Source organism: Dermacentor silvarum, chromosome 1 (genome assembly GCF_013339745.2).
Source record: "Dermacentor silvarum isolate Dsil-2018 chromosome 1, BIME_Dsil_1.4, whole genome shotgun sequence".
Taxonomy (NCBI): Eukaryota; Metazoa; Arthropoda; class Arachnida; order Ixodida; family Ixodidae; genus Dermacentor; species Dermacentor silvarum.
In genome coordinates, this window is record NC_051154.1 from 175,173,182 (window position 1) to 175,189,469 (window position 16,288).

At 48.2% G+C, this 16,288-nt stretch overlaps 1 protein-coding gene across 1 annotated transcript in view; it reads left to right on the top strand.

The window, feature by feature from the left end:
* Window positions 1–16,288, top strand: part of LOC119436421 (pseudouridylate synthase TRUB2, mitochondrial) — a 76,351-nt gene that overhangs the window by 30,604 nt on the left and 29,459 nt on the right. The gene's annotated exons all lie outside the window — the stretch shown is intronic.

Below are 16,288 nucleotides of genomic sequence, written 5' to 3' on the forward strand. Positions count from 1 at the left end.
GCATCCTGCAAGACGCGCAGCAGTCCGTGAAAACAATGCATGAAGACATATGGCATCACAGGACACAATAAATCGCTGGATAAAACAGGTATTCGTCTTTACTCACAACGTATATGCCAAGTGCGCCTTTTCTGCTGACTTGGTAAATATTAGTATAGCAGGCACAAGCGCATTGCTGATGAGCTCTTTGTTTTTCTTTGTCTAAAAGCAGCAGTTCTCGTCGTGAGACGCTCATTGCTTATTGTTCATTAAAAGTGGTGTTATCACATCACTGTTATTGGTATTTCTGTCAATTGAACGAGAAAACGAATTTTGGCTGATTTTCATCCGTTGAACTTGTAGTAATTAATTAAATTAAATTCTGGGGTATTGCGTGCCAAAACCACGACATGATACTGAGGCACGCCGTATCGGGAACATCCGGGTTAATTCTAACCACCTCGCGTTGTTTAAGGGGCACCGAATTAACGTAACACGAGCGTTTTCGTATTCCACCCCCATTGGAATGCGGCGGCCGGGGTCGGACCCGCGGCGCCTCGTTCTGAGCGGCGGCGGGTAACTTCAATGCTATATACGTGCAGGCCCGAGACATAGTTGAACACACGAGACAATAGACGACGACAAAACAAGGTTGTCCGTCTCCCGCTGTCTATATATCACATGCCTTTCAATCTTCATTTGGCGAGTGACTATATATATATATATATATATATATATATATATATATATATATATATATATATATATATATATATATATATATATAGTTACGTCGAATCTTGTTAAAAATCAGCATGCCACGTCAGCACGCACGCGTGTGCATGCACGAGGCCGCCAACTGTGGTGCAACTCCTAAGCTCCGTGTTCTTCCAAGCGTGGCCCATAGCGAAAGCTTGACTTTCTCTCGATGGCCGAGATTAGTATTCGCGAGCCATTTGTTCCTATACAAATGATCAAATGAACAATAATGAATAGCATTAAGGGACAACGGGACATGCCCGGTTGCATACGTGTAGGTCCATTGTCATGTTTACGCAAAGTTCGCGAGGCCTTGTTCGTTCTAGCGCCATTTGAGGAAAACAACGGACGCATTTGGCGCGCGCGGTCCTTCACTCGAGCTCTGTCGACGGAAGAAGGAGGCAAAAATAAAGGTCCGTCAGCGACGCTGTTGACTTGTCTCCGAACCAGACACGAAAGGCGCCGACGCTCATGTACTCAAGAGACGTTGCACTTTCCTTCACCGTGGTCTGCAGTGCGGCCGTCAGAGAGGTTTCGGCAAGCTGCATGCGCGCACTCGCATAATAAATTCAAAACAACCTTTCCTCTAATTATGTCGCAAAGCTGCGTGACATGGCGCTGTTGTCGGCGTAACTTCAGCGCATGTTTCCATAGAGCCAGTCAACCCGCCGCGGATAGCCCAGTGGCTATGGCGTTGTGCCATAGCCACTCGAGGTCGCGCGCGTTCGACCCCGGCCGTAGTGGCCGCATTCCGATCGGGGTGAAATGCAAGAACGCTCGTGTACCGTGCATTGGGTGCACGTTAAGGAACCCCCAGGTGGTCAAAATTAATCCGGAGCCCCACACCACCACGTGCCTCATAATCAGATCGTGGTTTGAAACGCAAAACTTCAGAATTTGATTGAATTAATATAACCATGTGAAAAGAGACGACATTTCAGATATGTGACAGCGTTCGGGGGAAGTTTCGTTACCTGCTTGCGACGGAAAGCTGTTGAAGAGTTGACCTAAAACTATTCTGCGTTAAAACTGCGGACCTGCACGTACTCAAGCAGAACGTACTGTACTGTGTGTTCTACTTTATTCTTTGAGATTGGTCATCTTGCTCTTTCTTTCCTCTTTCCTCCCCTTCTTCCTATCTTCCATGTTTCTGTCTCCTCCTTTCTAAAGAGTAGGCAGGCGTTGTGGCCCTTCTGGTGGCAGTTGCCAGCCTGCTCCTCGCTTCCCCTTTCCTGTCATATGTATATGTTTTCAAACCAATAATAATAATAATAATGCCACTATATAAAATACGGCAACTGTTTCGGTAACCTGCCAGGTATCAACTGCGCGTGCGCGTCATGCTATAGGAGGCATGCGCCTTTCTGCCACCTTGTGGTCGGAAGGGCCACGGCAGCGGCATGGCGCGAACGATTTAACCTAAAATTAAGATAAACAAACGAGAGCGCAATCTGTGTGCCCTACCTTGTCCCTGCCACCCCGCCACAGTATGCAATACCAACTCGCCCAAGAAGCAGCACTCGCAAATTGACGTTGACCTCCTGAAAAAGCGATACCGCGAGCAAGGAAAGTAAGTGGAAATCTAAACTGGATGACAGCAGTATATTCTATAGACACCCCCTTCGGAAGTAGCATACTTGCGGGGCGACATTTTGGTTTAGTTTGGCTGAGCCTAATGTGGTAAGCTTGAAATCCATTCCGACTGTACAAACAAGTACATTTGCAAGAGTTTTCTTATATCTGCGTTGTAAGAAATGTTGCACAATTTAGATTGCAATCTGTGTAATTGCACCACGATAATCGCCATCATTTTTGGTGGCATTTCCGCGTTTTGTGGCCCGCTGCTTTCCTTTTAGAACGCCATGGACGCGCTAAACGTTCATAACAGGAAAACACCGGGCACACAGAGTTAAAGAAAATTTCAGCAAGAGCGATTATTGTAGGCGGTGTCCAAATTGTACCCTCACAGGAACGACTCCTTCAGAGTAACGGAAGCAATTATCATGTAGCATATGTCAAAAGGTAGTAACGGTGCACAAGGAAACACTATCCAAGAAGATTATTGAGAAGAATAGAGCTGCTTATTGGGCAGACTGCCCAGGAAGCAAAGCGACACCTATAAACGCGACAACGATGACAGGGAGTATGGCCAGCGATCGTCGAATCGAATGACACTGCATGAGTTCAGCGGCTATTAATACACCCCTCGTCGGGCTCGGCCTGGAGCGTGGCTTCTTCACGGCTTGGAAACAACATGCAAGCATTCTGTTTTTAACAGGGTGTTGTCCAACTTCATAGCACTGCTTAAAAGCTGTACATGTGCAGTACGTACAGTTATTGCATGATCTCTGCCACCCCGGCATTTTGAGATGTCCAACAGTGCGGCGCACTGCAATCTCGGTGGCCATGGTATTGACACATGGTGCAACTGCTTCTCGTTAGGCAAGTGGAACGCACAATTCATCAGCATTAATAACATACACACACATGTACACAGCACACACATCCACCATGCGCACACACCACACACGCACGCACACATACACACGCACACACTAAGGTGTCTTCAGATTCCTCCTGCCATGCGATTTTTCGCTTATCGCACGCAGCGGGTTTGTACTGCTGATTGGATGCAACAGCAACAAGTTGGCCGGGCACGCGACACATAGCGGTATGACGTGTACGGGGCGAGGTGGTGCGCTCAGAGTACAATGCCGGCTGACATGCTTACACGTGCAATACCAGCAGCCAAGGTGGACGCGCAGGACTGGACTGAAAACATGGACCCGCAGCTAGTAAAAAGGTCACGGAATCACGGAATCGAATACCGCAGCTCGCGAGCACAGCGTTTGCGAACCGCAGTCGCAGAGCCTGTGCGAGGCCACTTTCATTGTATTGCCTCTACGCCACTACACCCTTCACTGGAAGTCGCCACCTCGTTCCACTTCACTGGAACGAGGGCGAACGTCGGCGTTCGCCCTCTTTCGCCCAACGGCCGCAATCCCTTTATGTGAACGCGGGTGGCCTTGTCTCGAGGGTCAGGAGCCCTGTATCACGACACTCAACGACTGTGGTGTACCGCCACGCTGAGAAGTGGGACGGAAGTCCCCGAACTTATCACGCGTGAGTAAAATTGTGCACCATATTTGCATTTAATTTGCAAAAATGCAGATATGTTCAAGTCTCGAAGTTGGCTATGTCTTTAGATAGAGGCGTCGAGGTGTGTGAAGTCACCCAGAATCCGGTATATATATATATATATATATATATATATATATATATATATATATATATATATATATATATATATTATTGGAGCTGGGAGTCGTGGTCTATCCGAGTTCGACGTCAAACTGCGGGTCTTGCCTACGCTACCAGTTGTTGGGGTTGAGGACGGACTTGAAGGCAGGAACATGTTCTCATTGAGAACGGAGAGTATTGGGTTTATTTACACTATTTACATCACGAGTATGAGAACGAGACGGTACGTCTAGCTCATCTCAGTGCAGATGGGAGAGCACTCTCGATAGCCCCCAAAGTTCTCTTAAAACCCCTCTGTCCGAGCTGCGGTCCCACCATCCTCCAATCGGAGCGTCGAAAGTCCACGTAGGTTCCGCCTTGAGGGAGAGGGTGCGCATACTCCCCCGTCGCCTTTGTTTCCCGAACACCTTCGGAGAAATGCCCTCAGGCACACACTGCGCACTGCCCCACAGAAAGGAGGAGACGCTCGTAGGACAGGTGGCCTCGCGCCAAACTTGACGCGTTGGTTGTTCTCGGAATGGGCCAGCCATCGAACGGGTTTGGAGAACTGCCTTGGCGGCCAGCTGGTCTGTCGAGCGGCCGTGAGAACGCGTCTACTTTTCCAAGAGTCTCCTCTTCCTATAGTGTCGAGACACGTACTCTTTGTAAGGTGTAGAGACAAGGTGTCGCCGCTGATCTTTTCCCGGTGGGACGGCTTTTCAGCCTCCCGAAGCGATTAGTCGCAGGCAATCAGGAGACGCTTCCAAGATCGCTGCACCCGCTGGTCGCCGAACGTAGCAAAATATATATATATAGGTGTGTGTGTGTGTGTGTGTGTGTGTGTGTGTGTGTGTGTGTGTGTGTGTGTGTGTGTGTGTGTGTGTGTGTGTGTGTGTGTGTGTGTCGCAAGTGCGACGGGCACCTTTGACACGTGCGGAGGCAGGTGCTGTCTAAAAACAGTCCATGTCACTGTACAGGTCCGTCATCATCATCAGCCCATATTTATGTCTACTGCAGGACGAAGGCCTCTCCCTGCGATCTCTAATTACCCCTGTCTTGCGCTAGCCGATTCCAGCTTGCGCATCATCACCCCACCTAGTTTTCTGCCGTCCTCGACTGCGCTTCCCTTCTCTTGGTATCCATTCTGTAACTCTAATGGTCCACCGGTTATCCATCCTACGCATTACATGGCCTGCCCAGCTCCATTTTTTCCGTTTAATGTCAACTATATAGAATATCGGTTATCCCCGTTTGTTCTCTGATCCACGCCGCTCTCTTCCTGTCTCTTAACGTTAGGCCTAACATTTTTCGTTCCATCGCTCTTTGTGCGTTCCTTAACTTGTTCTCGAGCTTCTTTGTTAACCTCCAAGTTTCTGCCCCATATGTTAGTACCGGTAGAATGCATTGATTCTACACATTTCTTTTCAACAATAGTAGTAAGCTTCCTGTCAGGATTTGGTAATGCCTGACGTATGCCCTCTAGCCCGTTTGTATTCTTCTCTAAATTTCCTGCTCATGATCAGGGTCCCCTGTGAGTAATTTACCTAGATAAACATACTCCTTTACAGACTCTAGAGGCTGACTGGCGATCCTGAATTCTTGTTCCCTTGCCAGGCTACTATTCAACATTATTTTTGTCTTCTGCATATTAATCTTCAACCCCACTCTTACACTTTCTCGGTTAAGGTCCTCAATCATTTGTTGTACTTCGTCTCCATTTTTGCTGAATAGGATGATGTCAACTGCAAACCGAAGGTTTCTGCAGACATTCGCCGTTGATCCTCATTCTTAAGCCTTCCCAGTCTAAGAGCTTGAATAATTCTAAGCATATAGTGAATAGTATTGGAGAGATTGTGTCTCCTTGCCTGAACCCTTTTTTTTATAGGTAACTTTCTACTTTTCTTGTGGAGAACCAAGGTAGCTGTGGAATCTTTGCAAATATTTGCCCATATATTCACGTACGCCTCCTGTACTCCTTGATAACGCAATGCCTCTATGACTGCTGGTATCTCTACTAAATCATCTCTGCGATCATCAGCAATTTCGATGACATAGTAAAAGCAGCGGAAGAATTCTATACTGACCTGTATAGGTCAGTATAGACTTGCCAATAACTTCCAAGAATATTCATCGATCTATGAAGACTGCTTTATGAGATTACTAATTTCATGAGCCAGAGCAGCCAAGCTAATTTCATTCGAAGTACTAATGAACAGGATACAGAGGATTCTTCTATAACTAGAGATGAAGTTAGAAGGGTCTTGCAAGACATGGCTCGGGGAAAAGCTGCTGGAGAAGATTTATTCCATCTTCTCCAGCAGCTTTTCCCCGAGCCCTGTCTTGCAAGGTCGATTTAACGAAATATGGAGGAGATATCATGCTTGAAAAGCTTGCGGCCCTTTATACGCAATGCCTCACGACTTCAAGTGTACCAGAGAGCTGGAAGAATGCCGACATTATACTAATCCATAAGAAGGGAGACGTTAAAGAATTGAAGAATTACAGACCCATTAGCTTGCTCTCAGTATTGTATAAAATATTCAGCAAGATAATTTCCAATAGAATCAGGGCAACACTTGACTTCAGCCAACCAAGAGAACAGGCTGGCTTCAGGAAGGGATATTCTACGATGGATCACATCCATGTCATCAATCAGGTAATCGAGAAACCTGTGGAGTACAATCAACCTCTCTATATGGCTTTCATAGGTTATGAGAATGCATTTGTACAGGTCCGGTGAACCGCAAACATTTGGAAAAGTATACTGCTGCTCCGCGCGCAGGCTGGCAGGAGGTTCATGGTGCCAAAGTGACGTATTCGTCGCATCACGGTGCTTGGTCAATATCAGAGAGCTAGCTTCTTCGGAGCCCGTCGAATTAGTGGCTGCAGCTTGGCCTCAACCTGAGCCACTATGGAATTAGTGGCAGTTCGCGGGTTCGAGCCCGACCGCGGTGGGCGCAGTTCGATCGATGCGAAATGTAAAAGCGCTCGTGTACTTAGGTTTAGATGCACGCTAAAGAAACCAAGGTGGTCAAAATTAATCCCCCACTACGGCGTGCCGCATGATTAATCAGATCGTGGTTTTGGCACGTAAAACCCAGTATTATGCTTTATTTTTCTTTCTTTATTTCTTTTTTATGAGGGGGGAAGGAGCCTGGGTCAGTCCATGCCACCTGTCCCAACCTTGACGCTCAACCACCTGCAATTTCTTTTCTTTTAATTGGACGCCCTTCAATGTGATACAAAAGATCATTTCATATAATATTTTTCTAAAAACAAGTTTTTCGCCGGCGAAAGCACCACGTTAACTTTGTCGTAAGCCAAAAAGTCGTTGCCAAAAAACCGGTTCCTTCTTTATAAGAGCAAAACAAATTTTTCTCTGGAGAATGAAGAGATTCATTACGCCAAAAATTGCATTCGTTGATTATTAGCCATTCCTCTATTTTTATGGGCCGATAAAAATGGGGAAAATGTTTTTTTTTTTTTTTCCAGAAAGCTGACCGCCAGCAAAAGCTCAAAATTTAGATCAAGTGCTCAGGACGTTTACTGTGCGAAAGAACTGTTTTAAGACGGATATATTGCGCAGTAGTTAACACAGACGACGATGAACTTCCAAAAAGAAAAAAAAAAAGCTTAAGTTTTCGCGAATGTACATCCGCATAGCAAAAATTGAGGCCCTAGTAGAACTATGCCAAATACCGCGTATATTGTATTGCTTTTAAACTGAGAAAGCTTCCTCAAAGTAATTTTTAGTTTACGCGAGATTTTTTTTTTTCTGTCTTTCTTTTTTGAGTGGCATCCTACTGGTCTCGAAATTTGCACCGTGTTTCGTCTTCTCCGCAAAGTCTCTCCGTGGCAAACACGAAGTGCATGGACGGGAGCGTTACTGCACCGATAAAAGGCGCCTTTCAACTGCTTTCAAGTTTATTCCTTCGCCGCCGGAGTGGCTACGAGCCGCTTCAGTCAAGCAGAAGGACTGGATTACATGAATTTACCCGCATGTCGCTGTCTGCCTGCTTGGCGTCAACACGCGGCACCGGCGACACTGATGTGTTCGCTGTATGACTACCTGCGCTAAATGAGTTAGAATTGGGCAGGATGCAATAACTTCCAAGAATATTCATCGATCTATGAAGACTGCTTTATGAGATTACTAATTTCATGAGCCAACACAATCGTCCAATGTATATGTCATCACAGCTGCGCGTGACAGTCACGCGTCAATGCACCTCTGTGTGCTTACAGAGCCAGGCGCAGAGATGTGCCCATGCCATATAACCATGGACGCGTCAGAAGGTGCTTAGCCGCGCACCCTTCAGCGGTCGTGGCTTGTTCCTGGCGATGCGACTTTGCTGCTGCTTCGCCCGACAGTACCCATCTCTGCATTTGGGTTCGCCTCCACCGCCGGACGCGATGCGACGCTTGCGTGCAAAAGCTGACGGGGGTGCCTGATTTCAGGCGCGCCGAAGCCGGCGGCTGCGCGCCCTCACGCCCTTGCAGCTTGCCGTAACGCAAGTGTACTTGCTCCGAGGGACGAGCCTTTACGTCGCGGCGCCCGTAGCGAAAAGACCTTTTTCATCGAGCGAGGAGGAAAGTGCGCGCGGCGAGCCTTTCCTAACACAGGAGCTATCGGAACAAATCGATGGACAGGTACGAACCCTCTTTCTTGGTGAGAGCCAGGGCTTACATACCTGTCACCCACTTTCTTGATACAAAACGCTTCGAATATTTCCCTATCGAAAAGGGAAATATTCGCCGGCAGACGAAGAAGTACCACGGCGCTTATGGAGCCAAACTCGCAGAGCGGGCTGACTTAAAAGAAAATGACATTTTCCCAAATGCGACCCTACTACCTCCCGAGTGGCGCTGGCCGTCGTTGGTGGTGACCAGCAAGATGTTCGGATTCACCAACACCAGCCAGAACCGACCGTTAAGGCACTTGAACTGCAGGCCATCCTATTTGCCATAGAGAGAGCCTTGTGAAAGGCTGACAGAAAAGGCGGGGAAAATTCCGGAAGACCACAGAAGCAAATGTTCACGGACTCTTTAGATGCCCTAAAGGCGCTCACGCGGACGCCTATAGAGTCGGCACGTGGGCGCATGATATTAAGGTCGCGCATCCCTTCATCGGGACTACGGCACGGGCGTGGGGCACTCGGGCAGCATCGGCAATGGTGCCGCCCAAAGTGCAGCAGGCGAGGTGTTATTTTCCCGCACGTCTCTCCAGGGCCCAGTCCCTCTCATTCCTGTGCGCCTGGACCCGGAGGAGGAGCGCCAGCGACTGCAAGCAAAACGGGAGCTGCTGTAGCTAGCTATCACTGTAACTTTTTAATTACTGAATTGAGGGCGCAAATTTTGATAGGAAAGTAATACTTGTCGTTTAACCCGATTCAGTTGTTTTCAGTATATGCTATGTGTCGCGAAATTATTTTTTCCGCGTCATAAGGAAAACCCGCAAAATATGAAGATAGCCGCATGATTACGCGTCCGCGCGCCGTGACAAGAGCGGTCCCAGGCGTTACTCGCAAAATCAACTCTGCTCAATGCTATTTTCATATTTTGCGCGTTTTCCTTATAACGCGGAAAAAATAACTTCGCGACACATAGCATATACTGAAAACAACTGAATCGGTTTAAAAGACAAGTATTACTTTTCTATCAAAATTTGCGCCTTCAATTCAGTAATTAAAAAGTTCGTTAATTATTCGCATCTAATTATCGAAAGTTCAATTATGAAAACAAATAATCCTGGTGCGGTACGTCACTGCTGACAGAATACCATTAGCTTGGCTAACGTTAGCTGGGACATCCTGTACTTCTTAAAGGGCCCCTCACCAGGCCACATAGCAAATTTTGGTTATACGCTGGAAGTTGTTACGTGCCCTAAAAGGAGCGTTCTACCGCAACAATTTTTCACATTAGTTCATTCATAGGAGAGATAGAAATATTTGAAGTGGCGCGAACCAATTTACCCATACCGGAGCCCGAAGATCGCGTGATGAATACGTCATGGGCCCCGCCTTCTTTCTCTCTCTCTCACACGTTTTTGATGAGTGGCGCAATTACGGTGAAGGTCTCGCGCGCGACCCGTTGCGTGTGTATCGTTTCGCGCAGCGGACGATTTTGCGCGCTCTCTACGAGAACGCCTGATCAGGCCACAATCACGCGAGCAGTGAGGCAGGCGTGAGAGGATGAAAGAACATGATTGTGGCGCAGGAACACGGTAGACCATGGCATAGTTTCGTTATCTGCGCGCGCGACTGCACGACGTGCGAACAAGCAGACGAAATGGAAGTACATCTCTCTTGCTACGGTACGAAATACGAAACAAGAACACTCACACATTCGATCTGTGTTTTATTATTTCTCTAAACTTCACTTTGTCTACTGAAGCAACAGATTAATTAAATAACTGATGATGCCTTGAATAAATTCTCGATGTCACGTGTCACTATGAGCCAGTAGCGTACCCAGGATCTCTGCCAGGGGGGGGGGGGGGGTTGACAGTTTGCGAATACCATCTAAATAGCACTAATTTCAATTTCTTCACAGGAAATTGGCAAAAAATGCGCTTGTTGTGAGTGTGCAGACGATTGCGCGTCTTACATCTTAGTTGCAGTACTCAAATGCGCAAGAAAAGGGGTTAAGCAAAAGAGGGGGGTTAAGTCGGCCTCAGGGGGGGGGGGGTTTACAACCCCCCCCCCCCCCCCCCGTCGGTGCGCCACTGCTATGAGCGACGTCACAGCACTGCGATGTACGTAGGCGCGGCTGGAGAGCGCGGCGCCCGCGAGGAGAAGGGCAAACGGCGTTCGGCTTGAAATTTAAGCTCTATTCCGCGGCGCATAGGGATGTATTAGCAGACACGATCGTTATCGCGCATGGTATGCACTGCGCTTGTGAGCTCAAAATGGCCAGACCTGGTGAGGGGTCCTTTCAAGAGGTTTCCTTCTTGATTTTTCATCACGGAACCGCAAGCGCAGTGGAGTGCCGCACGCATTCCGCGGCTGCCTATGCTGGAGCCACCCTCTTTTTCCTCTAGCATATGACTGCCGGCTGCTTCACTCGTTCCCGTTCCCACAGGCCGCGAAAAATGGCGCACAACAACGCCTCGAGCAAACACGTCTCGCTGTGCACTTTGTGTACTACGTAGACAAACGCAAGTGGTGCATGCAATGTAACAGTTAACACCACATAACGACTGCCGTATGCCCTCAACATCACCGCCAAATATCATCAATGAAGACTAATAGCACAGAAAGCTTCGCTTACAGCGATTACCACAGTGCCTGGGATCTGCCAGTTTGCTTTCTCTCTTGCATTCTTGACTTGTCACTACTGGTGGGTGGTTGTCTGTAGGAACCTGGTATTCTACGAAGCATAAAGAAGAGTCAGTGACAAGCAGTGGCGTAGCCAGAAATTTTTTTCGGAGGGAATAAGAGAGAGCGAGGGGGGGGGGGGGGGGGGGAGCTGCGCAGGCCGCATACTGACACAAAAATTTCTGGGAGGACAGGTACCCGGTATCACCACCCCCTGGCTACGCCAGTGGTGAAAAGTCATCAAGAATGTAGGAGAGGTTCCTACAGATTCAGCAACAATCAATACGCCACGGTCACGCAGGAACAGCAGAAATCGCCAAGTGTGGGGACGAAGAAAGCCTTCACAGGAAAAACAGGTCGAATGATATATCTCTGAACTCGAGTACAAAGTACCTCCTCGTCAACATTCCTCGCGCACGCGTCTCCCCTCTAGTCCGGCCGTGGTAGTGTTTAGGTGCGCGCAACCGCCGATATGTTACCGCAACCGCTGATATATACGCCGCAACCACCGATATACCAGAAAAGGCCGAATGGCCCTGTGAATGACCTAACAGTGCCAGTGCGCGGGACGAGGTGACAAACTCTCTCGAGGTCAGTCCCACGCGAACTATGGATATTTCCTTACCTAGTCGCTATATTGTACATATGTAAATAGTTCTTCTTTACTCTATCCTCTTTCCCTGTCATTTTACTCCCTTCCTCCTCCACTGCTGACCTACGCTAGACAGTTATCGCGGTCAGTAGCAATTTTCCGTCATTTCCCTTTATTTCTCTATCTAATTATTTAAATAAACAATCAATTACTATTACGAATCCCGTCACGGCCATGGGCACCTGACGAACAAAAGGCCACCCAGCAAGGTGAGGAATTTCGCGACGAGAGAGCGACTGAGGAAGGCGAAGACAGGGACATTGATGATACCAAGGATACGGGAGTACGAATACCAAGTATACATGATCCCTTTGAGGAATCAAACCCGTTGCATTCTTGACCTGGCACTGACGTAGGAATGTCGCATTGCGACGATGCGCTAAGCGAGATCGTGCCAATATTTTCCAACAGATGCATGACAATCTAGCTGCTAACGTCAACAAGCTGGCGAGTTTTAGATTTTGCGTACGCAAGCGGCTTTGGGTACCCAAAGGGACCTTTGCGCACCGAAAGCGCCACACTCTTTTGCATTCTTTTGTACAGCTTTATGGGTTCTTTTGTGTACCTTTTAGCGTTCTTCTGTGCGCCCGGCGATTTCGTCCACCAACTTTGGGTACGCAAAATCTAAAATTCCTTACCATCTCCTGGTCCATGGCCCGGAGCTGTCGTCTTTGTCCTGTTGGAAGTGTGACGAATGCAGCGATCCACGTGACGTGCTCACGAGGCCTAAACACAGTGGACGGCGTGATGAAACTACGCTAGGGTGCCACCCTAACTACGCTGCGTGTACACAAAGAATTCCAGATCCTGGAGTCAACGCGCGGCGGCCATTGTGCGTCGATGGGGCTGCGACAACCCACCTTCAACTCTTGTTAAGCTACAGCACGGGCGTCGGTATATGAATAAAGTCACCTGCGGTTTGTAGTGCTGACGGATTCTTTGTTTACTGTGACGCGCGCATCTGAAAGCTTCGAAGGCTCGAGTACTGCCAAGAGAAACCTGCTGACGGCCAGTTCGAGGAACGAGCACCGCGAATCCTTGCGACAGGCCAAAGGGTGGCAACGATTTTCTGCTTGGCAGGTCATCCCACTTCCCGGGCTGTGGAAAAAGGGGGCAAGGTAATCAGTCGCGAAGCGGAGATCGCTGTCGCCACTTATTTTCCGACTTTTTGAGCGTGATGATCCCCCCCCTTTTTTTTTCTTTTTTTTTTTACTTCGATATTCGTCTTAATACATACAGAAACGCATCCTTCAAACTACTTGCTTGCCATCAACGCGCAGAACCGATCGAGGGCTTCCGGTAGTCCGCCTACCAGAAAGACGTCAAAGCGTCCTGAAACCCGGACGTCATGCTCGTCGGCGCAGCAGAACATATGCGAAACCTAGACAAAGACTACAATGCCGCTACGCGATGCAAAGTTCTCAGTAAACGACAGAAAATGCTAGTTTCGTCTGACCACGTTCTCTTATTCCGGAGGACGGTTACAAAGGACCGTATAATAGAAGTAGCCAATTAACCGTGCTACTGCAACCTGTATTAAGCAGCTGCAGAAGTTAATGAGAATCGCATCATCGTTTACATGAATGCGACAGTGTCGCATCGCATTTCTAGCGCATCGCATTCATGCAAACAGCGGTAATGCGCTAGGAAGGCGAGGGTAGATTTACGGGCGCTAGTCGACTCTCGCGGAGCATGTAAACGCAGGATCGTCGACTGAGAAGCGGGGGCGGGGGGCGCCTAACAAGACATTCGATGACAACCGTGAAGCTACTGAGAGGCGACGCTACTGAGAGGGGAGAACGGAGGCGGGGGTGGTGGTGGTGGAAAACTAACTAACAAGATCTTCGATGACAACCGCGAAGACGCTACCGAGAAGCAAGCGAGAGCCGAGGGGGTCTCTCTTTCCACTTTCCTTTCCCCACTCTAGTCATTCATGTGGCGCTATGTTCTCGCGAGAGTTAATGCGCTTCATGAAAACGGCGTCGCATCGCCTTTCCGAAATGCGCTTGGAAATGCGATGCGCCACTGTCGCATTCATGTAAACGGGGCTATATACTTGCGCAAGTTTGTCCGAAACTTCGCATCAGCTACATCTACACTTACAGACATGCTAAAAAAGGATGGAATTTTGAACCGCCTAGGACAGCACCTTCGGAGCCTGCAAGCGCCAGCTGACGTACAGGCTACAGCCCTTCTCTGCGTTTATAAACAAGACGAACACCACCTTCTAGTGTTACCTCCTCACTTGCGCGCCATCGATGACACACCCGGGGGATGTGCACCACACGTGATTGGGAGAGAATTCAAGAATGCACGCGCTCCCCCCCCCCCCCCCCCCCCCTCAAATGGAAATCCGGGACCCTCGCACCCTGGCCGGGCGCCTCTGACACCAGAGAACACAATAAACAACTTTACAAGGAACGCGCGATTACGCTTCGCCAGCTACATGCAAACGAAATATTACTCTCGCCGTTTCCTTTACAATACAAGTGAACCGAGCGCAAACGTATACACGCTTTACAAGCTTCCCCGGAAAACTTGAGTACCGCTTACACTTTATGGCAAGGTGTAACGTGGATGTAGATCCTTGGGATATAGTGGCACGTGCTACCAAATCCGTTCTCTCAAAATTCCCACGTCAACTTCGTCCTCAATCATTAAAGTATCGTTTCGCTTCCCCTCACAGCAATGGGGGGAAAATAAAACGCTGCACAGAACGCCCGCGGTGCCCTGCGGACGAGAAGTGGTACAGTGCGGTTTTTTTCTTTCTTTTTTTTTTTTTATGGGGCTTTTCGTGCCAAAACCACGATCTGATTATGAGGCACACCGTAGTGGGGGACTCCGGAAATTTGGACCACCTGGGGTTCTTTACCGTGCACCTAAATCTAAGTTAACGGGTGTTTTCGCATTTCGCCCCCCTCGAAATGCGGCCGCCGTAGCCGGGATTCGATACCGCGACCTCGTGCTCAGCAGCCCAACACCATAGCCACTGAGCAACCACGGCGGGTCGTGCGGATTTCGTCAGAAATGTGCATCAGAGAGCGCTTTTGCAGTTCTTGAGCACACCTACTCACCCACTACAATGTCCATTAAAAGAACTAATACGTGTTACATGGTTAGTCAATGGCGCGATCAGACCGGAATAACATATATATATATATATATATATATATATATATATATATATATATATATATGTTCAATAGCCTGGCAAGGGAACAAAAATTCAGGATCGCCAGTCAGCCTCTAGAGTCTGTAAAGGAATATGTTTATCTAGGTCAATTACTCACAGGGGACCCTGATCATGAGAAAGAAATTTACAGAAGAATAAAATTGGGTTGGAGTGCATACGGCAGGCATTGCCAAATCCTGACTGGGAGCTTACCACTGTCGTTGAAAAGAAAAGTGTACAATCATTGCATTCTACCGGTGCTAACATATGGGGCAGAAACTTGGAGGTTAACAAAGAAGCTCCAGAACAAGTTAAGGACCGCACAAAGAGCGATGGAACGAAAAATCTTAGGAGTAACGTTAAGAGACAGGAAGAGAGCGGTGTGGATCAGAGAACAAACTGGGGTAGACGGTATTCTAGTTGACATTAAGCGGAAGAAATGGATCTGGGCAGGCCATGTAATCCGCAGGATGGATAACCGGTGGACCATTAGGGTTACAGAATGGATACCAAGAGAAGGGAAGCGCAGTCGAGGACGGCAGAAAGTCAGGTGGGATGATGAGGTTAGGAAATTCGCAGGCGCAAGTTGGAATACGCTAGCGCAAGACAGGGGTAATTGGAGATCGCAGGGAGAGGTCTTCGTCCTGCAGTGGACATAAATATGGGCTGATGATGATGATACATATATATGTTCCACCCACTGTCACATAGCACCATTTACGACGCCAGTGCTGGTGCTCGATCACAAGCTAAAGCGATATACAATGAAGGAGAGTCCGCGTGGTCTGCATTCCACCGAGATGAGCTGTTTGAAAAAGCATTCGACTTCAGCCTATTGTAAATATGTAAATAGTTATCCTTTATTCATTTCTCTCTGTTAATTACTCCAATCCCCCTCTCCACCATCCACTGCTGACGTACCAGCAGATTGTGCTAGACAGTTACCGCGGTCACTAGTAACCCCCCCCCCCCCTTCCTTTTCCTTTATTTATATATCCATTTATAAAAATAAACCAATTACTTCTACTACTACGAAACACCTGATGGCTGCTGTGCATCAAGCACATGTCAGTGGCTGTTCCCCATTTTTTTTGCGGTCCGCTGAGAACATCAAAGCAAGCGTACCAAAACTGCCAAGTCACGATAGCACAGACGCTCCAACTAAATCCC